We start from the raw sequence: 23,880 nt of genomic DNA, 5'->3' as shown, positions 1-23,880 counted from the left end.
TGAGAAAAAATAAACATATTTCATTCTCCTGGCAGCCAACCAGCCTTGCAAAAATCTATTCCCTCCTGCTCAGAGAAGGCCTCAGGCAAGGTCAGTGGTACCCAGAAAGCAGAAAATGTTGAGTTTGGGAAAGGGATCATGCTGGTTTTGCTGGGAAGTTTGCCTCTCCAGCAGCAGCTGCAAGACCCCCTGTGCTTGGGTCGCAGGGGAGGGACATGCAGCCCTATGGTGCTGCTGGCTTAGGCTTCTATCAGCTGTGTCCCCCATCCAGCTGAGCTTCCCAGGCAGCCTCAAGGCTGGGTACTGTGGCTGGTAAGGCTAGACCCCTGTTTGTGCAACTTTCTGTCTCCCTGCCACTCTTTGGAGGAGGAAGAAGCCCACACTCCTCCTAACTTCATTTGCCCAGGGGATGCTGCCCTGCAGGGAAGTGGAGTGAGGATCCCTGGCCAGTACATCTCCTGAGGGGAAAAAAGCAGTGGTGCCCAGGACTCTGTGAGAGCAACCAAAACTTGTAACTCCCCGATGGAAGCAGGCAGCAGAGAGGATGCCAGCAGATGGTGCTCCAGCCCATGCAGCCTTGCTGTCAGGGTTGCAAAGGTTCTTACTGTAAGTTACGTTGTGTTGAGGAGCACTTGCTTCCTCTGCCCTTTGATTTGGAGCGTGGAGCTCTTTACATCACATGACTTACAGGGCAGAATCAACTGGTGCCGACACGCTGAATTTTGGGTACTGTCTGTGGTCAATGGTCAATGACCAGTTTGCAGAATCAAAGGACCTCTGTAAGAACTGTGACAAATGTGATGGAGAAAACAACAGCTAGAGGAAAACAGAATGTTCTTGTACTGGGACAGGCAGGGAACAAAATGAATTCTTAGAAAACAGGCATACTCTGATTTATTTTCCTAACTCAAAGGAGACCTCAGGAAGTCCTGTGTATTTTTTCTTCCACCTCTACACTGTAACAGCTCACAGAAGGTGAGATTAAAAATGGAGCCCCACCAGCAGAGGAGCAGTGCAGTAACTAAACATATACTGTTAAGTTAACATCATCTCACTCCCTCCTTTTATGTCCAATGTAAATTGACACTAGCCTTATGACAAGAGGGCAATAACTCTAGTCTAATCTACCTATGAATTGGTCTCCACTGGTTGATTTAAAGTTCAAGTACAGATTTTTTTTAAGATGCTTTAAATACATTTATATGTTTTAAATAGAATTACATCCATAATTGCCTAGTCATTTGTTTTGAAACATCATTGAAACCTGAAGGCACATCCAGTATGTCCATACAGTAAATCAGTATAGTCCATAAGGTTTCTCAGCAGATAAAGGTAACAGACACAGCCCAGAAACAATTTCAACATCTCTTCTTTCTCTCTGGCATTGCTTATACTTTACTCTGTGCTGTTTACTCTATTTGAACTGGGTTAATAGTGTTAGTCTCTTCAATCGAAACCTGAAAGTGAAATAAGGAAAAATGTGTTTTACTCAGGCTATTGCAGCCTTTGGCTTTTAAGCTGCAGTGTCAGCTCCATATCTTGCATCCCCTCTGCACACAGAGAGACTCTTCGAGTAGGATCTGCCACTAGTCCCAGCACTGGAACAGGCTCTCCAGAGAGGCTGTGGAGTCTCCTTCTCTGGGGACTTCCAAAACCTGCCTGGGTGTGTTCCTGTGTGGCCTGCCCTAGGTGACCCAGCTTTGGCAGGGAGGGTTGGACTCGATGATCTCTGGTGGTCCCTTCCAGCCCCTAGCATTCTGTGACTGTGCTTCTGTGATTTTCCAAACCTGCTCCTGCAATTTTTGTTATTTATTATTTCCACTAGGACCTGTGGGTTTAGGGGGCCTTGTCTGGCTATGTCATAAAAATGGTCTTTGTCTCTGAAACCTCATAATTTTTGGTATCTCTGAAGGAACTTAATGCATGAAACAATTTGGTTCTGTTGCTCTGTTTGAATTAACTAGTTACTTAGTTCTTTGAGTGATGTACATAAAATGTGGGGTACTGTGAAAGAGACAGCAGGTGTGACTCCTGGCAAACTGCCCCATAATATTTACCAGGTTTAGATCTCCTCATTTTCATTCTACCTCTAGTCCAGAGTAGTCACATGAAAGACTAAATGAATAAGCTATAAGAAATTCACACCATGCGAGATTACTATAGGTAATAAATCTCTTGCAGTAAAAGAATTTGTATAGAAATAATAAAAGTATCAGATGCTAAGAAGAAATAAAACCAGCTGTGTAATATAAAAGAAAATCTTTATCCTCATCTCACTGGTGAAAACTAATTCAAACAAAATCCATTACATAAATCATACAGTTTGAAATGATTTACATAAAACAGATGGAGAGTTCCTACTGCAACAATGACGTTTTAGCAGAGTAAGTCTTCCACAGAACAACCAGCTTTCTGCAAGCAACAGGTTTATTCTGCTCTTGCCAGGGGTGTGAATCTTCAGCAGCTCACCTGACTTCCCTGAAGGCTCAGGTATGAGGCAGGACATCGCCTGTCCTCACTGCTGGAGTACCCTGTGAGTTCCATGGTTGCAGCCTGCAGAAATGTTAGGGTCTACAGGGAGGCAGTGCTTGCACTTTCTGGCATGTGCTGGCAGCTCTCACAGCCTGAAGTGCTCTGTGGAGCATTACCTGCCTTTGCTATTAGTTAGCCCAATATGCCTCTATGTGTTTGCCCATTTGTTTATTTATTTCCCCCCCATGCTTGGTGAGATGTCAGCCCAAAGGCTTTTTTGTGGGCAGCCAGATGGGAACATGTTCCTCTGGAATACTATTTTCTGTCTCATAGTGCATCACAGCTCTTCAGCTTTACAAGTGGGTATAGGGCCCCCGCCTCCCTCTTTAAAACTTTTCTGTTCCTCTCAATTACTCTCCTTTTAAAAGGCAAAAAACCAAAACCCAACCAAACAAAACCCTCCAAACTAATAATTGTTATTTCTACTGTGGTGTATGGTGCTTCTCCCATCAAACTGAGAGTCCCCTGCAGCAACTTAATGCCACAGCTGCTGTGCTGCTGCTTCAGCTGCCACCAAAACCTGCTGCATGCTAGAAATGTATTATTCCTGTCAAAATAACAGCCTTCATTTCTTCCACATAATGGAAATATATGCTGTCCCTTTAAAAATGTATCAGGAAAATGAATGTTCATAAAATATGAGTCAAGTTTCCATATACCTTAATCAAATTCTAGAGGGTCTCTGGGGGACAGCACTTACACTGCAGCTGTGCAATGTGGAGATTGTTCCTGTACTGGCTGAAAATATTTTTGTGCTTCCTTCATTTTCGACAGTGAAAACCCCAAGGCACTTTGTGCAGGCTGAAGGCACCATTATTTGGGGTGACAGTGATGGGTCACAGAGAACTTACTAGCAGATTGGAAACTAGCAGAGTCTCCAAACCAATTGTCAGCCCTGAAACCTTCAGAATAAAGTGCGTCTGTCTTTCTCATTCCCTAGTTTTATTCTGCAGGAAAACAGACAGGAGCAGGTTTGCATGAGCTATAGAGGCTGTCTGTAGAAGCAATAACGTGATTGAGTGTCATATTTTCTAACATGCTTTCTATTCAATGAACAGTAGGGTGTCTGGACTTGGTTGATGTGCTTTTCCCCTATCCTCCATTGCTTTCCTCAGCAGTAACCATCACCCAGTCTACTGGGTTGGTGTAGGAGAGCCATGGAAGTACCCATGGTTTGCCCCAGACTGTTTGGTTTCTTCCCAGTCTGAATATTTCCACCCAACCTCAAACTTTCCATTAGGATGCACATTACTTTTGCAGTGTCTTCCCTTTTGTGGTATTCCCAGGAAGCTTGTCTCTTTGCTAGCTGGGAAACTTCCTCCCTTTGGTGACAAAGGACCCTCTAAGGTTCAGGACAGCTGTGGCAGGGCATTTTCAATGGAAAGTTCTCCAGTCTGGAAGCTCCAGCTAGCGTTAGGTTTTAATTACCTACCTGCAAAGGTGTCCTTATATAACACATTAGGTGAACAGTTGTGCAAGTCCTTCAGCTCCAGATGTAGTTTAGAAGCCTAAAATCAAATCAAAGCTCAGCCAAAAATTCTGGAGTTTAAGAGAAGCAAAAGCCATTTCAGTCCTTGAACAGCTCTGACAATGAGGCTCTGAACGTTTCGCTGTTGTGCCCAGGTGATGTAGAGGTAAGCACTGCGTGCTGAGGTTGGTGAACACTGCATGCTGCTTCTGAGCCAGGTTCCCAGATGCAGGGGCTGGTCTCAGCTCCAGAGTGACTTCTGTGATCACAGTTACACAAGTCCACATCTACCAAACCTTGTTCCTTCCCTAGTCACCTTCAGATGTGACCGATCTAGCAGTTTGAAGCCTTGGCACCTGAACTGCAGCAGTCCATCACTTCCAAATTTACACTGGGGGTGGCTTTTTGCTGAATGACATAAACCAGAAATCTGCCAGTGGGTATTTTCCATGGTTTTCTCCAGTCCAGTTTCAACTGATGCAAGTAATTTAACTTCTCTCTATCATGGCCCTGGAGCAGATATGCCACAGAGTAGCAGACCTCACTATTAGGACATCTTTTCCTAATGTTCCACCTAAAATGTCCTTTATTGTTTTGCTATCTCAGGACTACATTTTAGTTGTATGTCACTATCAAAAGAAAGAGAAAGTCTGCATTGTTAGCAACCAGCCATCTCCCTAGTAGCTGAACTGATGTTCATTTTGCTGTTCAGAAGATTTGTCAGGCTGCTTCACCATTCCTCTCCAGGCATGACTTCATTTTTATGAGCTACCAAACCCATCCATTTATTATTACTGGCAACAAGCAAGTTCCATCTATTCCTGAGGATGTAAAAAATGATCCAGCTGTAGACATCACCTGAGCAAAGACACTTAATAAACGAATGAAACCCATAGTTGGAATCCCCACATTTCTCTTCAGCCTGCCACGTATTTGCCAGATGAGGAATTCTGTGAAAAATGAACTGCACAATGAGGTCAATTTCTTGTAATTGTATTTCAAGGTTGTTGGTGATGCCCCTTTTTCTTGGGCAATTCCAGCCACAGGAAAATGCATTGTCTGCCTGCCTTTTTTTAAAGTAAAGAGCTGCAGTTATTGCTTAATAACTTAATTTTATGCTCACTAAAGATGGGGGTTCTCACTCTTTCAAGCATGCTTTTGGTTGAACCGAGGTAGGAAATGGGAATGTTAATCTCTAGCTTTTTCTTTTTACCCAGAAGAGTGCACAGACCCAACTTGAAAGAATTGTATTTGTTTATAGACTATGAGCAAAGCTTACAAACATGCTGAAAGTGTGTGAACCGTGTATGTTCTTCTCATAAAAGTAATTATATCCAGATGCAGAATAAAAATGGCTACTACAAAATGTCGCTGCACAGACCTTTTCCACCTCTGCTGACTGCTGAGCATGAAGTCCAATTCTTCCAAGTTCAGAGTGTCTGCTCTGAAAGTATTCCAGGTGTCCTTTCACAAGGTATTCTCAAACAAGATAAAGAGATGGAGGAAATGTGCTTACCTGTGTCTGAAATGTGAATTCCCCTTGAAGTTCTCCCTTTGGATTTTTGTTAACAGCAAGGGATGCCAGGACTGGAGCCAAAGATAGGAAAGGCTGCTGAAAGGACAGAATTTCCTTTGTAGGCATTGCTGAAGGGTTTAATGCACTTTGCGTAGTACGTTTGAGTGTTCATCACTGTGTAAGAGCCTCCAAAAGCTTCTTCATTTCCCGTGCACCTACAGCACAAAGTTTCGCAGCAGTTTTCAAATACCCATGGATCTTTGACCCAAATCTTGTAGTCTTCACTCATGCAAAATTTCCACTTGCTCAGAAGGCATCTTGCTTAATGCCATCTACTACTTGGGGTCACACCTACAGAGAAGAGCTGGACCTTCCCATTTGGCAGAGAAACCTGCTGTGATGCAAACAGCTTGCCCCTGACAGCACCCCATGTGTCACAGCTGGTTTCTTAAAAGCTAATACTGCTGTCTGAAGAGAGAGTTTTACCATTTCCTTTGCATATCGCCATAACTTTCAGTGTTGGCTTTTTTAACGTGTTCTTCTCTGTCAGCCTGATTGATGTCAGCAGGACTAAGCGTTGTGGTTTTAGTTGGGATATTTTTGAGATACTGTTACCTTTGTGGACCTAGAATAAGAGATGCATGATAAACAAAGTTGTAAATAAAGTGATTATTAGAGGCAGCGTGTCAAGAGTGAAGGAAGATTGAATGTTTCTGTGTTAGCAGTGCTGGTCTCCCAGGAATTGTGAGCAGATTGGGGCAAAGTTTGTGCTCCTTGTCAGCAAGGTGATGTCTCTGGGAGCTGTGGGAAACAGCTGGGACTTCTAGAGGATGGAAGGTTGTGTTTCTCCCTGATGGGTTGGATGACCGACCCCAGTACCTGCCCTTAAGGAGGCATCATAGTGCTCTCTAAGATACTAACAGTTGTCTACACTGCTCTGGTGAGGCCATACCTGGAATACCATGTCCAGTTTTGGGCTCCCCAGTTCAAGAGAAAGGGATCTACTGAAGATAGTCCAATGGAGAGCTATGAAGATGATTGCAGGACTTGACCATCTCTGCTGTGAGAACTGAGGCTGTTTAGTCTTCAGAAGACTGAGAGAGGATCTTAATCAGCATCTATGAATATCTGAGGAGTAGGTGTCAGGATGAAGGTGCCAGGCTGTTTTCAGTGATGCCCACTGATAGGACAAGGAACACAGGTACAAGCTAGAAGACAGGAGGTTGCTCATCAACAGAATGTGATGGAGCACAGAAACAGGCTGCCCAGAAAGATTGGGAGTCTCCTTCTCTGGTGACTTTCAAAACTGGCCTGGAAGCATTCCTGTGTGGCCTGCCCTTGGTGACCCTACTTCGTCAGGGGGGACTGGACTGGGTTAGCTCTGGAGGTCCCTTCCAACCCCTAACGTTCTGTGCTCTGTAAGCAAGTGAGCCATCGCTGCTATGTAGCGCAGGGTAGTGGTTGCTTGTAGACTTTCTAATTGCTTTTGCAGATGGCAAAAAGAGACACACAGAGAATCCCTTTACATGCTGCCTGTCAGATTTGTGCATGTGCTTTTACACCTAATGGCCTAGGTTGATCTTCTCTCCCAGCAAAGCTGGAATTAATGAACAGACATTACTGCGTTCAGTGGAGGTAAGTCCATGTCAAACAAACATATGTAAAGTCCAGTTTCAAACAGCTTTTTCAGACAGTAGAAATGTTTCTAAACCACCCCAATTCTGTAAACCCTGTGCAGATGAAACTCCAGGATCAGGATTTTTTTTACTCATAACATCATTGTAGCAATTTTGTTTGTCTGAGACATAAAGAACAGGCTCTGACTGTAATAGACACAAAATAATAATGAGTCATTTTTTATTCCACCTAGCAGTAAGTTCATTTAACTGATAAAGACAATTGGTGACCTTTAACCTGAGCATCTGTTGTCAACAGATATCTGAGCCTTAGGAAAAAAAAAAAAAGAAACAAACCAAGCAAAAACCCCAAACTTGGCTGATAGGTCAGATGGGTTTCATTTCGTGTTGCACATTTGCCAAGGGGAGAGGGGAGTGGCTGCAGGAGTTAGCATTTTTACACACTTGGAACAATGTTTAAGGAAAAGAAAAGATTGAGGGGCATAGGCTGAGGACTGGGCTACAGCTGTCTGTTGGAGTTAGCAGAATGTGTATGTGTGCACATCATCTGTGAGCTATTAAGCTCTCATTGCTTTCGCCATCTAATATCCTTGTTCAGGAATGTACATACTTCAAAATAAATTAGATGGGGATCTGGTATCTTGTATCTGTCTTAACTCATCTGGCTCTGCAGAAGGAAATTTCCCACTCCTGGGGTCCAGATCTTCCTGGTTGCCCAGAAGCAGTGACAACAATATCAAGCAGTGAGCACTCATTTGCAAATTGCTGTGTGGCTCATGAGGGTCATTCAATGACTCTATAGGGTCGCCAAGACATAAACTCATCTGGCTTGCTTGTTTGCTTAGAAGTTGCAACTGAGTTTGAGATATTTACTGACTATTCCAGATGTGTAATATATTAAAACAACAACAAAAATAAGCTACGCCCTCTTCCCCCCAACAAAAAAACAAGGCAGTGAAGATTGCTTTTCTAAGAGCAGTAAGGGCATGGGGGCAGTGACATGTCTGAGGCACCCTGGGGCTGCCCCAGTGGAGGACTGTGTCCTGCCTGGGGGAAGGCAGCAAATCCCTGCAACCTGCCCCTAGCTCTGGTCAAAGGCACCTCAGGTGCTGCTGTAACTCTCTCCCAATTAACACTGATCAGGGATTTCTCAAAATGTCTATTGGCCTGGAATTATGTTGCTTAGACTAAACATATTAAATGAATTACAGCAAATTAGTCCATGCTCCCTGGTGACTTCAGCCCGGTTAAAAGGCAGCTGTGGTAGTTATTAGAGTTGCCTTTAGCTACTGCTTTGTGCATTCAGTGTTTCTTGCATGTAAATAATCTGATCAGAGGAGGATTGCTCTTGACAAACAGGTACTTATTACCAATCAAAGGGATGGGTATCATACTGCACCATGGACCAACAAATATGTCTCACATGGTCCCAGGCAAGCTTTTCTGGAGGGGCACTCTAAGCAGAAGCAGCTGTTGTGGGCTTTCTCTCAGGCACAGTGAAAGCCTGGGGCACTGATGAAGGTTATGACACAGAGGGACCACTGACAGCTTCATTAATACAAGTGGAAATGTGACTTCTTGGTCTCTGCCTGAGCAGTTTTTTTAAGTCAGTGTATTTCCCCTTGGAGGCTTCCTCCCTGCAGGAGAGGCAGCTGTGAAGAATGAGCACAAGGAAAAATGCCATTTCAGGGCAGCAACTGCCATGGCTTCCTATTGCGTATCCTTTGAGGGCTGCAAGTATCTGCTGAGGTCTTGAGCTGCACTGCTGAGCATGCAGAAACATGAAGTTTCCACTGTCGTGGAGGACCCGTAGGCCTGAAAATAGGCTTATTCATACCTTGCCTGGACATGTTTTTCTGCCTGCACCAGAGGTAAACACATAAGCAAACACAAAAGGGGCAGAACAAACCTGATGCCATAAAGTCTGGCCTGCCCAGGACCCCTGATTGTGTAACGTGGTTGTATAAGCCCACACGCCCAGCTCGTGTCCACCAGGTGCTAGGCCAATGCCATTCCCATATTTGGAAGGTCCAGGCCTGTGGCTTTCCCCTATTATGGTATGGTTGGCTAACTGCCAGCCATACTGTCATAGGGAAGATGCCAATGGTCATTCTGGTGGCCAAAGGGCCATTAATCTCGGCCCACATTCGATAAATAGAGACACACAGGAAAACAAAGTGCTCGCTCACTCGCTCTCATTACTGGTGGAGTCGTCGTCCCTGGGGCAGTTCAAGGCAGGGTTGGATGTGGCACTTGGTGCCATGGTCTAGCCTTGGGCACTGTGGTAAAGGGTTGGACTTGATGATCTGTGAGGTCTCTTCCAACCTTGGTGATACTGTGATACTGTGATACTGTGCTTAAGCCTGCCTGTATCTATGGAGCTCAGTCTCCCGTGCAGCCCTGCACCCTACTTGTGCTCATTCTTCACAGCTGCCTCTCCTGCAGGGAGGAAGCCTCCAAGGGGAAATACACTGACTTAAAAAAACTGCTCAGGCAGAGACCAAGAAGGAGCCAGGAGAACAAGGTCAGACACTGTCCTTTCCCCTGAAGCTGGGAGGATTCCAGCCTCGACGTCCACAGGCAGAATCCCCTAAAGGTTGGACACTTGTAATAGGCTGTGACGTAGCCCCAGAGGGTGATTGATAATTAATAAGAATTTGTGAGTAAATGCTTTAATACCTCTGTAATTTCTGTTGCCTCTTGCTATTGCAGAAAGAGCTTCAGCCCACCTACTGGGCAATCAGCATATTGACCTCAAGCGGTATTTGCTGCAGGGAAATTTCTCTCTCTGTTTATAGTTTGAATGTATGCCACTTATTGTAAGAGTTACTGATTGATATTACTCCTAGAATATAACCATGTATGTGCTAGTTTGAAGCAGGCTAGAATGTTTTGGTGAGAAGAACTAGATTACAGGCTGTAAAAGGAAAACAATGGTGATGTCTACTTCCCTCATAGGCTTCCTGAGATGTATAAAAACATAAGTCAAAACATAGGTAACACACTCGTCACCACTCTCACTTGGGCTGCTGGCTGAGCTGCATCTCTCTAACCTCACTCTCCATTTTGGACTAATCCACTTTGCTTCCTAACCCCCTGGTCGAACCTCTACTCTTCCTTGGGACTGGGGTAAGGTTGAGAGGGGTAGGGGGAAGGTGAAAGGGCGGTTGAGAACCTCTCCTGTGGACTCAGGTTTCTGGGAGGGCTGTTGTGTTTCTGTATTGCATTTTATTTTGTATATTTCTGTCTATAACTGTATATACTGCAAATATCTTCTTGTGTATTTTGCTAGCTGTAAATGTAAGCTTCATTCATATTTCCAGAGTTGACTGAGTCTAGTCTGGGTGATTTCTAAAGTGGGGGGGGGCCAGGGAACACCCAAACCATCACAGTGTAGAACATTAATATTAAAATTTAGTGGTTGGGGTTGGTGAGAGTTCAGAATATTGAAGTTAACAAATTATCTATTTGTATAGAATATCATCTCACACCAAATAAATTTTGCCCCCCACCACAATTGGCATAGGCGGCAGAATACCCCTCCGCGACACCCACAGGTTCCACAGGACAAGCCATGAGCCAGATGCCACAAGTTTTGAGTTTGGGTGTCGTCTGCTTTTCTGAAAAACCTTTTCTTGTAAAGCTGGGTTCACCCTAGGCTGATGGAAAACATGGGATACTTTGGCTGCTGGAGTCACCTTTCTTCCCTGGGAGCATTTCACCTCGAGCAACTTGCTCTGCAACACTAAGATCAGTACAAAGTGACTGCTAACATTTAACCGTTCAGGTTGAAATGGCAGTATGTATAGGCTGGGTGTTAGGAGGAATTTCTTCACAGAGAGAGTGATTTCCCATTGGAGTGGGCTGCCCAGGGAGGTGGTGGAGTCACTGTCCCTGGAGGTGTTCAAGAAAAGCCTGGATGAGGCACTTAGTGCCATGGTCTAGTTGACTGGTTAGGGCTGGTTGTTAGGTTGGACTGGATGATCTTTGAGGCCTCTTCCAACCTGGTTTATTCTATGATTCTATCACATATTCAGATTGTTGTTATTTAGCAATTTTTATGATACAGGTAGTGATGAGTTGTGTTTTTTTTTTCCTTGTAATTTCAGCTCAAGAAAAAAAAAAACATCCTAATGTTACCACCTACAGAGATTTCCAAAATAGCAACCAAAAAAGGTAGGTTAATGGAGCATTTTGCTCCATCTGTTAACCCAAGAACCAAAAGTTGTGTGTTTTCACTTTAAAATATTTTATTGAAAATGCATATGTGAAACATTTTACAGTCAAGCAACGCAGCTAAGCGTTGCCTTCTGATGGTGTGGTGAACCTCAGATGCTTATCTTTTTGGGTTTTGGTACATGTAAATAAGAGCTGTTGTCAGTGATATAAATTTAGAGCACCGCTGAACTGAAACTGGCAGATTAAAATATGTCTCCTGAAGAGCTGTAAGTACAAGTAGAAATGGGACTCTGGTCATAGAAGGGCTCTTAAAGTCTACGTTTCGGCCCCACGTGGGGTTCCTGGTGTAGAACCCGGAAAGCTTTAGTCCTGGCAACCAGGCTCCCACTTCATGTTTTGTTTAATTAGAGAAAGCATGCAGCCATGGCACGGCTGCCTGACAGCCCTCCAGATGGGTGTACCTCACATCCACTTTGAGCTTCATCTTGATACCTCATCTCTCCACCACTGCATTCTCGTGTGCCCCCCAGGTCCCCCATCAGTTCAGGTTTCCCTCCAGAGCTCCTCTTCTCAGCTCTACTGCTGAATCAGGTTCATCTCAAGAAAATGCCCTGCAGCTCGAGGAGAACTTTGTGGGGAGTGAATGGCTCCAGTGCTGCATTTCGTCTGAGGACTGTGCAGTCATACTTCTAAGTGCATGCTTAATTTAATTTGGGTGGATGTTTGTCCTCAGAACAGCCCGTTTCTCCACAAAATAAGCTCCCCCTTCTCCCCTAGCTGAAGGAGCACTGCTCAGATGCCTGGGCCAAGGAGCGGACACAGGAGCATTGTTCAACAGATAACACTGGGCTGATCCCGAATTCCCAAAGGAGGCAAATGGTAAAACAAGGCTGAGACAAGGTCAGATTCCAGTTTCCTCTGGTGTTTGTATAAAGAGTATATCGGGTTTCTTTCTGTCAGCTAAGATTTGTCTATGAGCACAGCTTTCTGTCAGCTAAGATTCATCTATGAGTACGACACCAGAATAACTCACAAAATGACAGTGTTTTCCCAAATCTTCATTCAAATTGACTCTTTGATTGATGGGTTTTGTTTGTTTGCTTTGGTTGGTTGGTTTGATTTTCTTTTTCCTCATATCACTTTATTTCCTATTAAACAAAGTCATGCTGTGACATAAGCATAATAAACATTATACCTTAAAGCCTTAAAAACAGTACTGTTCCAGCTGATAGAGTATAAGTCATAGCTTGTGCAAGTGGGATTTCTTTTCAGTTCATACTCTAAGAGGTTTCCTCTGTGAAGTGTTTGGAAGCTTTAAGTTGGCAAACTGTCTTTGAAGCAAACTGTGAAATATAAGCTGCATATGTATGCATATGCATTCACTTCATATGTATTCAGTGATACAATGGTGACAGAGGGACAGACACTTCTGTTCCTGTGCCCAGACACAATGGGATTGCACACAGCGCTGCAAGCCTGCTGGGAGGAGGGCTGGGAAGGGCATCTGGAGGCCCATTGCCCATCCTGTGCAGGGTGCCTATAGCTAATGTCTCCGTGGTTCATCTAACTTTTTTCTAAATCTCTGGTGCTGATGGCTGAAAAAAACCACACTGAGCAATTTACTGCAGGACTCCTTACCCCTTCTGGTAAAATGCTTTGCTTGAGCTGCCACTGCTGAGGTGACAACACATCCTTTGGTGTCTGATCTGCAGCGGCCACAGAGAAGAGTTTCCTTTTGGCAACAAGCTTTTACAGGTAGTCTTGTCTCTCCTATATGTTTTCTCTGCTTGGGACTTTAAAGAATCACACAATGTTAGCAGTTGGAAGGGACCATGAAAGATCATCTAGTCCAACCCCCTTGCTAGAGCAGGATCACCTGCAGTAGGTCATACAGGAACATATCCAGAGAAGGAGACTCCACAGCCTCTCTGGGCAGCCTGTGCCAGTGTTTTGTGCTTCATAACTCTCTGACCTTACTGGTTCCATAGGGCAAATTCCTTGCTCTTGATCCTGACTTTGTAAGTGAGCCACAGGATTCATACTGGACTGAATGGAAGAACATCTCAAATGGCACTGGCACAGGTTGCCCAGAGAAGTGGTAGATGCCCCCCTTGCTGCAGAGATTCAAGATGGGATGGAGCTCTGAGCAACCTGATGTAGCTGAAGATGTCCCTGCTGGGGGCTTGGACTAGATAGTCCCTTCTAATCTAACCCTTTCTGATTCTGTGATTCTATAAAATAGTGTTCATGAGTCGCAGGTGGCTGCTCTCTTGTGCACAGAAGATCATGTGCTCATTTATTTGTAAATAAATAAGTTGTCCTAATTATCTTCTACTCTTAAATGATTAATTATCTGAGTCTAGTGAAATCAGACAAGAATCAGTGACAAGAGGCTGGAACAAAAAAGTATCTCTAGTATTCCCTCAGAAAGCAGTACACAAAGAGATGAAACTGGAAAATATTGTGGATTCGCAGTGGGAGAGCTGATTCCTGGAAAAGTCTGTTTCTGTGGTAAGAGACAGGACAGGAGTTCTCAGCTGGGCATTCTGCAGGGCTTGCAGGATTGCGGCAAGGTGGTGGAGGTGGCGAGTACATGATCTGTGACTGCATCCTCAGTGATGGTTTGCTGCAGGCAGCTGCTACCAGCCCAGGGTCACAAAGGCACGAGTCGCCACAGCAAGGTCACTGTCTGGAGGGAGAAAAACAGTCTGCAACTCTTAAATAGTTGAGGCATGAAAAAGCTGCTGCTGATGGCTGCTGAAACTCAGTCTTTTAAATACCATGATGATCTTGAGTCCCTAGAATTTGAAACTAATTAAAATAAAACTGGATGGAATTAATATAAACAGCCTCAAAGCAGGCAAAGGGAAAACAAAACTCTGTGCAAGCTGATCTCATGAAGATTATGGAATGCGAGTGCCATTCAGTTTTCTGGAATACCACATTAGTTTTTATTCTGTTGTTAATAGGAAAATATTTTACAGACTCTCTCAGTAGGTTATGTTGGACTTGATTCCAGTGTCTCTTTTTGCAGTAATGCCAATGGCAAAAGAAGTGCTCATCAGTGTTGTTTTAGCTGCAGGAGAAATGCCAAAGAACTCGGATCTACGCTGTGCACTATCACCTCATCAACTGGTAAATTACTAAATTAGTATTTTATGAAATTACTCAATCAATATTTGTGCAGATGGCTTCCAGGAAAAAGGACTTGTGTGTCTAACTTCTCTGTTTAACTCCAGTGTGTAACAGGTGGCTAGAGACAAGGCTTTTTTTTTTCAGCCAGACTCATATTGACATTTTAAGATAGCTTGCTTTAGATGCTTATTAGTTCTTGTAAGCCAGCCACTAAATCTTGCCTTATGGAATACAGGTGAAATAAAATTCAGTCACATACAAGGCCTTCAAGAATTGTTAAAGCATGTTACTTACAAAGAAATCAGGTGCAAACCATCCCTCCAAATCTGAATTTAGCTTTAGCTTATTACACTTAGAAGTCAGTTACTTGTCTACACTTGTACTGCTGTTCTTCAATGAATCATGGATTAGAGCAGCTCAGCCTTTATTACTTAAGTGACAGGTGTGACTTTCTTCTTGTGACTCTGGACAAGTCAGCCTCTAAGCAACCTAACAGACCTCAACATGGACTAGCAAAGAGAATGCATCATCTGTTTCTGTAGACTGTAGATTTAATCTCTGTCTTGGGCCACAGTGACACATGGCACATGGATGAAGCTGCCAGAGACCCTTGTTCCTCTGGGCTCACCACCAGCGCCAGCAGCCCCCATGTCTAGTAGTGGTGCTACATGAGCAAACCTCTCTTCTCTGCCTTCAACTCTGCCGCCGTACTCTTAACTTCAGCACCGTGTGTTAAAGCCATCCAGGTTTAAGTTTCTTCTTCATCATGTGGCAATGCAGAAAAGGGTGAGAGATTCTTTCCCAAGACTCCGAATCACCCCAACCACTACACACAGCTTGGTCATTTGTAGTCCCATTGCACAGACAGAAGAGAAGTACATGCTGGGATCTTAAAAGCTTGTTCTCTGGTTCAAACCATTGCCACTAGCCTCAGGCTCTGTCACCTCTTAATGAGTAGAAATGTACTTCTTTGTATTTCTCTTCCATCCATCCTTTTTAGCCTCCCAGTCATGATTACTTATAGAGGAAATACAGTTTTCAAATGACACACTTGTTTCTGAAATGTGATCACAGGGGAAAAAAAAGGAACACCTTATTTCAGAAAGTAATGGCAGTCAGAGAATGTAAATGCAATTTCCCACCGTATCCCCAAACACTGCATCTGATTTTGTTGACTTTTAGATGAGTCCTTCATCTGAATGCATCTTTGTTGAGCTTTGTACATTAACCACACAGTTTGCTGAGCCTTGCAGTGCAAGAATAGCATATGTACATTTTACTTTCTTGTATTATCCTGAAAATTGTTATGTAAGGAACTTAAACGTTCACTGAAAAGTTGGTAGTAATGAGTTGCTTGTCAGAAAACATTTACAATAGGACTCAGTACAACTTACTGTCAATTGAAAAGCTACCACTAAACTACTCTGAACAGATGGAGTTTTTCACCATCATTGCTCAACTGCAGTTGAGATGTTAATGAGTGATGAATGACTTCTCTGCAAGATCCATTCTGTCACTTATGTACTTTGCTTTCTTTTCAAGGGACAGGTGCACCAAAGAGCTTTCGAAGTATTAGTGCAACCTCACTGTAGGGATGAGCATCTGCACATCTCAGAATGGTTTTACCACCCATAGCTTTGCACCATGATCTAGCATTAAGATGCTCAGCCCTTTGGAGATCTCAAGGCTGGTCTCGCATCCAGGACAGGTTCTGCCCACCAGAAATGCCTACACAAAGAAAACAACAACAAAAAATACAGTCTAAAGATACTTTCTGCTCTTGTTTGCTTTGATGAAAGGATTGAGAAAGAGAAGCTCTCTATAGTTCCACATACCTGCACAAGTCAGCCACGGTGGATAATGATAACAGTGGAATTCTCAGAAGATCAATTTTGGTGATGTTTCACATAAGGAAAATTCTTGCAGAATCCTCTGATTATTTCAGCATCACTCTATTAATAAACTGAATCCTCACAGAGATTCAAAAAGCCAGTTTCTCCACCAGAGTTCACACAGGGCACCTCTGTCCCTTCAGAAAGATGATGGAAAGGAAGACCTTCCAGTGATACCCACTTCCAAACCTGCTTGGTTCTCAATGGCTATCTCAGCATTCTTGATCCCTCTTCATTTTCCTACTCACCACTATCTGTCTGGATAAGAAGGGTGGGATGCAATAAAGACTAAGGTTTTATACTCGCTACTCTGAAATGGAGAAGGATTCCCACATGGGTGGGTTTGAAGTCATCTTATAAAATGTTCTATTTGGGTGTTTTATCAGTATCTGTCGCAGCTTTAAGCAAAATCCCCTAAGGGGTAAGTACCTCAAAGTTACTGTGGACATGGGGATCTATGCACACATTTGCAAGGTTGCATTTCTCTAAAGATTAATTTCTTCTCTCCCCACAAAAACTGAAACCTTTGTGGAAATGTTACTAATCATTGCTGAGTGGAGTTCTCCCTATCTCACTCTGTTCCAGACAGAAGGCAACACTCCTTAAGCAAATGGTCCTGGTTCTAATGGATTTGATGAAGAGGATCCTTCCATGACAGATATGCCAATAGCAGCGCAGTACCTACTGTAAGTGTATCATCATCATTTCCCTTGGTCTGAGGAGGTTGAGCTTTGCTCTTTTTTTTTTTTTTCCTTTTTCATTTATTTAATCACAAAATGTTTTTCTTAAATAGCAAGTTTGTGTCCCTAATCTCTCTGGACTAGATGATCTTAAAGGTCATTTCCAAATGAAACAGTTCCCTGATTCCATGATTATAAATCACTGTACACAAACATAGCCCAAATGTTTAATGTAATAGGGGCTTGCAAACTTATTCAAACTGCAGGTTTGTTTTCAAATACTCACTGAAAAAATACCCTTTTTATAATATCCCTTATATAGCTCCACAGAACCAACCAGGCTGAAAGAGACCTCCAAGATCATCCAGTCCAACCTAGCACCCAGCCCTTCCAATCAACTAGACCATGACACTAAGTGCCTCATCCAGGCTTTTCTTGAACACCTCCAGGGATGGTACCACCTCCCTGGGCAGCCCATTCCAATGGCAAATCGCTCTCTCTGGGAAGAACTTCCTCCTAACATCCAGTCTATACCTCCCCCAGCACAACTTGGGACTGTGTGCCCTTGTTCTGCTGCTGATTGCCTGGGAGACCAACTCCCACCTGGCTACAGCCTCCCTTCAGGTATATATGGTCAATACTTTCAAAAGCCTTATAAAGCTACAATCTTTCAAAGCCAACTGAAGCAAATACCTGTGGAGAGATGACCTGTCCTAACCCTAGCACAGCCATGTTCCTGCTCCATCATTTAGGGCAAAGAGGAACTTTGGGCTGGGGCTGCCTGCTGCAAAGCTTCCCAGATTTCTGCACCAGCACAACAAGTTCTGCACAGCATAACTGGCAACTGGACTCTTTCCTACATGAGACACTATTTTCCCTCTGAGGCTCCTTTGGCAGCACACGTGAGTAGCATGTGGAGCTAATGATCGACCACATCACTGCTTCCCATGTTTCAGGGCTTTTAGAGGCGTAGGACAGCAGTTGCTAAAAGTCAGCCAGCTCCATCAGTGGGCCACAGGCAGGGAGAAATGTTCCACCACACCACCTGGCAATCAGCTCTGACCAAGGACAGGGAAGTATCTTTAAGACAGGCCTAAAGAGTATCACTGCCGATTTATGGTCATTCCTTCATGTCCTTTGGTTTTGTCTTGTTGACACCTGGAAAAGATAGCTGTGAGATTATCATCCCATAGAACATGATTCAAGTATTAATTTCATACTACTAAGCTGAGTATTTCATATAAGTACTACTACTTCATCATACAGCGTGTTCTTAAATGTGTTTTGAAACAAATGGTGGATCCCATTTTACCAGTTGTGTAACCTGGATGCTTGTCTGTCCAAGCAAAGCAGCCAAATGCATCAGTCTATTCAGGAGACATTTATGTGGGCAGGGTGCCTGCTGGGCTGAATTTTGCATTCAGACATCAGTTTCCTCCGAGTCCAGGGAATTTCTCAGCTGTCTTTTTTAAAGACGTTTTGATGGCAGTTTGTGCTACCAAGCAAGCATTAAGAGGTCACTTAGGGTTGAGAGAGAAGTAAAGCAAACTGATGGAAGTGACCACTTCCAGCTAGCCATGCCTTCATCCTGTGGGAGTTGAAGGAATAATCACAAAATCACACAAGTGGGGGGCTGGAAGTGACCAGATCATCCAGTCCAACCCCCTTGCCAGAGCAGGAGCACCAGTTTCGTACAGTCCAGTTTTCATTTTTAATGTTTTTTCATCCCACTTCTCCCCCAGCTCCCTCCTTTCCTCTCCATCTATTTTCCCCCACCTTCCTCTTTTACTGTCTCCTTCCTTTCACAGTATCACAGTATCATCAGAGTTGGAAGAGATGTCACAGTTTCCTCTTCATCTTCCTTTCCCTCATCTTCCTCCTTCTCCATCTCTTCCCCCATCTTCCTCTTTTTTTCATTTCTGTCTCCCTCCTTTCAGCACCATCTCCCCCTTTACACCATATCTGCCCCTTTCCCACCCCACACTGCATTTTCCCCCTTTTCTCCCCCAAACTCAGAGCACCTGGGTTCTGTTGGAGTCTCCTCCTACCCTAAGTGTGACCACTTTGCCCTTTCTGCCCAATCCCCTTTATAATGGGCCCCAGGAAAGACAGAAGCCTCAAGCTGTGCCTACCTGGCACTAGTGTCATCACTAGTGAGTCCCCACGGTGTGCACTGGGTGAAGGGGAGTGGGTCAAAGGCTGGGGGACCTGGTGGCCCCTTGGTCAGGCAGGAATAGGCACCAGCTTGATGGCATTGGAAATAGCAGGTTTTAAAAATGAAGTTATACCTTTCTTGTGTGTGTATAGATAATCTATCCATTCCTGTCTGTACAGTGTGAAGAACTTGACTACAGTAGTTTCAGCTGCAGTCTTGTAGCAGAAGTTCCATTTTCCAAGCATTTTCCTTGGTGTTCCAAGCATAAGTTATTGCTGCTGGTAGATGAATGGCTTCAGAATATCTCAGTGAAAGATCCTAGTCCTTATTTACCTTGGACTTGCTTACTTTGCTTATTTCTGTGTTCTTCTCTTTTCTTAGCATTACCCAATCTCAAATTCTATCTACTTCTGAGTTTTTCTTTCTTGCTCTTCCACTAGGTTTAGAACTTGTTCAGTCTATATTTGAATCATGAAAATGTTTTAGTTGGAGGAGACCTTTCAGATCATCACGCCCAACTCTGTTAAATTGACTGCACTGGACCTGTACTGCAGGCTGTAAGGGTTACAGTGCATCGAGAACACTGTCCAAGCAGCGCTGCTTCAGGCTGTGTGCTCTCACACAGAGGTGTCTGTGGATGTTATCCCCAGAGCCTGCGGTGCAGGAAGCATGACTAAACCTGGCTCCTTTATCTCCAACCACAGAACCCTGCATTTTAGGGGCAGGCTGTTTGAATCCTTCTCCAGCTAAATCACTGTCAGTTAAACAATGAAGCTTTACGTGTTTGCACCACCAGCATTCCCACTGTTGGGCAACTACTGTGGCTCACCACCCCACTCCTCCCTGAGATTCCTTCCAGTGCCTGGCTCATGCAGAGCTGGCAGGGAGGAGCTCACCATACTCTCTATGGGGGAGCTCCAGACAGTATCATGCTCTGTGCATTGCAACCCCTTACATCATCAGGACTGCAATTCTCAAGACCCCTCACACCAGCAAGAACAAGAGTATATTTTATTGCCTTGATGAGCAAAGGCAGCCCTTTGGGTTCAGAAATTTGCAGGTGGCTCCACAAGAACAAGACCTTGAGTTTTTGTATCAAGCCCTGTACAGCTGGGACCCCATAAACTCCTTTCCCTAAGCAAGGATTAATAATGATTCATGCCTGTGTATATACTGTTAATGTGTGTGAGTAGGTTTTATTGAAACTTAAAGGAAGTATGTGCCAAAAAACATACAACAATCCACTGATGGTCTCTTTGTGAAAGTTTATAGTGAGATAAGTAAGAACAAAAAAGTGTTTCTTTTCATTAATATGCAGAAAAGTCTTTAAGCTGAGAAATGGTCAGGTACTTTGACTGGAAAATGCACACCCATAAAAGAACAGCTAATCTCAGCACCAGTAAGACATTTGCATGCCTTGACACCACAGCCTCAAACCCCGTTTCTAGGCAGCTGCATTGTTCCAAGGCTAAGTGGACTGCTGGATGTGCTGCACCACCACCTTCTGCTAAATAGGCTGTTACTCATCCTGACAGAAAGGTTGTGCTGTGCGCTTCTAAGAGCGTCACCCAAAGCATCTGCACTGATGTCTCAGCATATTAAATTCAAAATAACACACTAACCTCAGTAAATCACTACATTACTCATTGTTTTCCAGAAGATCTGGAGGTGAAAAGCCAGGGTATAATCTGCAGTTTATACTTGCAAAGCAGTATCATAATGATCAGCTACCTTCTATTAGAGTCTCAGAGTCCAGCTACTGTATTGCAGAAATCAGGTCTTGAGGAAAGCTTCACTGCTCCTCTTTAAGCACTATGTATAGCTACATACTGCCCAGAGCTCCTCAAACAAGAGACCTGCTGTCCCACTGGGAATTCCAGTGCAACATTTGGTTTTATCTGCAACTGGAGCAAGCTTTCTGAGTGTCCATTTCCCACAGAAGGGAAAAACCTAAGAGAAATACAATTTTTAACAAGTCAGAATACCCTCTAATGCTGCCACAGACTGGTCCACAACACCAAGTGATATGGCTTTAAGCATAGCTTTAAATCCAGGAACAAATAGAAGTCAAGTGGCATGAGACTAGTAAAAGGTGTATCCTCATGTGTCCTCGGTCACAGGAAGTTTCACCACTGCAGTGTTTTAGCTCTGGCACCGTACAGCCACTGCTACCATTGTATGGCCACAATCTCAAGATTCACAGTAACCAGGTGGATTTGGCAGCTGACAGCATTTACAGCAGCGTGGAGTTTTGGGGCAGGTGCCAAAGGCTGTACTGTCTGAGGTTCATCTGGTATGCTCCTTCATGTTCCCCTTTCTTAGCCACAAAGTGAGTGATGACTTTAATGTTTGTCTTTATAAAGTGAGTAGGAGTTATATTGGCTATACTGTTACTTGGCAGGCTTAATGGCACTAGGCTCACGATTAACAAGGAATAACTGTCTTGCAGTTCAGCCATAGAATAAAATGGGACATTTCGGTAGCAGTAACCAAAGAAAATGTTGGCAAGAGATGCTCTCTTTGGGCTATTTTTGCCTAACCAGACTAATGAGAAGAGATTTTTTTTTTTTTTTCAAATGGTTCAAGCATATAAATATTCAAAGTGGTGGCAATATATTTTATTAAAACCAGTATGTTCCTTGGTAGGGCAGAAGGAAATAAAGGCTCAGGGGTCTAGGAATGGAAGATGGAACCGTTTACGTCTAAGTCACTCACTCACATCCAGCCAAGGTCAGCAGTAAACAAGACTCATATCATTACCAGCTGGTGGCCCACAGAACGAGAAATAAATTGATAGTGTGAGTCCGGTTTCCATTAACGGAGGCAAATATCTCAAAAACAGAACCATAAGTGGAACTAATTGACACTGCTGCTGGCTCTACCTGGGAAGTTAAGAACGGAGCTGTGGTGGAAACTTGACCACCTTCTCAGCGTGGCGGGTGGTCCCACCAAGGCCAAGGCGGAGCCCACTGGGCAACGCATGCTGCCCTTCTTGCTGCCGTGAAAGCATAATGTTGTGCCTGCCTTCCTCTGAGACAGTGTGCCCAGCACACTGCGTTAGCCCCATGGAGATGCTAAACCCAGAGATCTCCTCCTCACCCTGCTACCTTCCCTGGGATCCATGCACTCCCAGGACAAATTCCTATGACTGATGGATTTTCACAGCAATTTGCACCAATAATGGCCTCTTCCTCTACCATCCTGTAATTACACATCCACTTCAGATACTAAAGTTATACAGCATACTACATGAGCTTGACTGAGGTGGCAGCTGATGGTTGTTAGGACTTTTATTATTATTATTTATTTCAGCTGGATTTTTCTCATGCCATTAACTTATCAAAGCCATAATATTTTAAAAACACAATCAAGTGGCATTTTAATTTGAAGCCAAAAACTACAGACTCATAATACGTGAACGCTTAAAAAAAGATTGCTCTCTTTTATTCTTTCTGCTTTTAAACACCACAAAGTGAACGCTGGTTTAGCATAACTACATTAAAGAGCAATCTTTGGGGGGGGGGGGGGGAGGAGCAAAGGAAAAAAGGGCAAAAACCTGCCAGAAATAAAAAGGCTTCATGGGTCAGTGGTTGCTTGATTACAATGTACATGTTATAACATGAGGTACATGTTATAATGTGAGTGGGGGGTGTGGGGTGTGTGTGTGTATTGCACATACACACTCATACATAATCATATATAAACCAGCATGCTTTAACACTTAGCTCCAGATTTATACTTTTCAAAATGACTCTTTCATAGGCATTAAGAAAGCATGAGATCCAGAACTACAAAAGGAAGTGTGCTGGTTTGGTTTTATTTTTCTCATGACAGGTCAAATATTGCCTTTTTTGACGTTAATATCTGGAAATTTGTTATACAAGTAAGGTAGGGGGAAAAAAAAATTAATAAATGGGACTCATTAAAAGTAATGCCAGAAAAAACTTACTAGATTTGGCCAGGCCACTGATTTAATCAATTTTTTTTCTTATTGAAAGCAAATGTTGAAGTACCGTGGAGTTGAACAGGCTAAGTGAGGAATTTCAGAAAGCAGGAAAAGATTCTCTATAAATCTACATATACCAAATGTTAAATGGAAGTCTGCATGTTCTGGGGAAAGTAGACAGTAAGGACAAAAGGCAAAATAAAGCTCAGGTGTCTATGAAATTCTGTTCTATGAAGAAGGAAACAGTAGCTCTCCTTTTCTGTTTCTAGGCTTCTTGGGTAGCGTCCTGGAGACTGGCTACACTGCAAGGATGAGGCCACTGTGAGACGTTTCTTTCTCCCTGACATATTTGGATTTATAGAAGGGTTCACTCTAAGAGCTGGAAATGTACACTGAGCAGCAGTCACCAAGAAGAATGCTCCACACAGGAAGGTAAGGAGCTGCCCCGTGTGCCTGTTGGCTTGACTGCTGGCTCAGTCAGCTGTGTCCCCTCACCACATCACCTGCCCTGGCAAGTCCAAAGGCACTCTCATTGTCTTGCTGGAAAAGGCAGCCACATCCCAGCCACGATAGATGTATTTGGAGGTAAAGGGAGTAGCAGCTGAGACGATAGGGATGGTTTTCACCCCATCAGCCTCAGATGTCAATATGCACGTGCTTCTCTGAGAGCTGGTGCCTTGTAAGGAAGTCCTGGTAGCTCCAGCTCCCTAAAATAACCCCTGCAGCATGCATACACTTTT

At 43.8% G+C, this 23,880-nt stretch overlaps 1 long non-coding RNA gene across 1 annotated transcript; it reads left to right on the top strand.

Annotated features, from left to right (window-relative positions):
- Positions 1-14,364: 14,364 nt before the first annotated feature.
- LOC135178114 (uncharacterized) lies at positions 14,365-23,514 on the top strand. Its single transcript, XR_010303360.1, has 3 exons — positions 14,365-14,467; positions 16,945-17,045; positions 23,410-23,514. It is a non-coding gene; the product is annotated as an uncharacterized LOC135178114 (long non-coding RNA).
- The last annotated feature ends 366 nt before the right edge of the window (positions 23,515-23,880 follow it).

The sequence above is a fragment of the Pogoniulus pusillus genome, chromosome 9 (genome assembly GCF_015220805.1).
Source record: "Pogoniulus pusillus isolate bPogPus1 chromosome 9, bPogPus1.pri, whole genome shotgun sequence".
Classification (NCBI taxonomy): domain Eukaryota; kingdom Metazoa; phylum Chordata; class Aves; order Piciformes; family Lybiidae; genus Pogoniulus; species Pogoniulus pusillus.
This window is presented reverse-complemented; position numbering and strand designations above follow the sequence as displayed.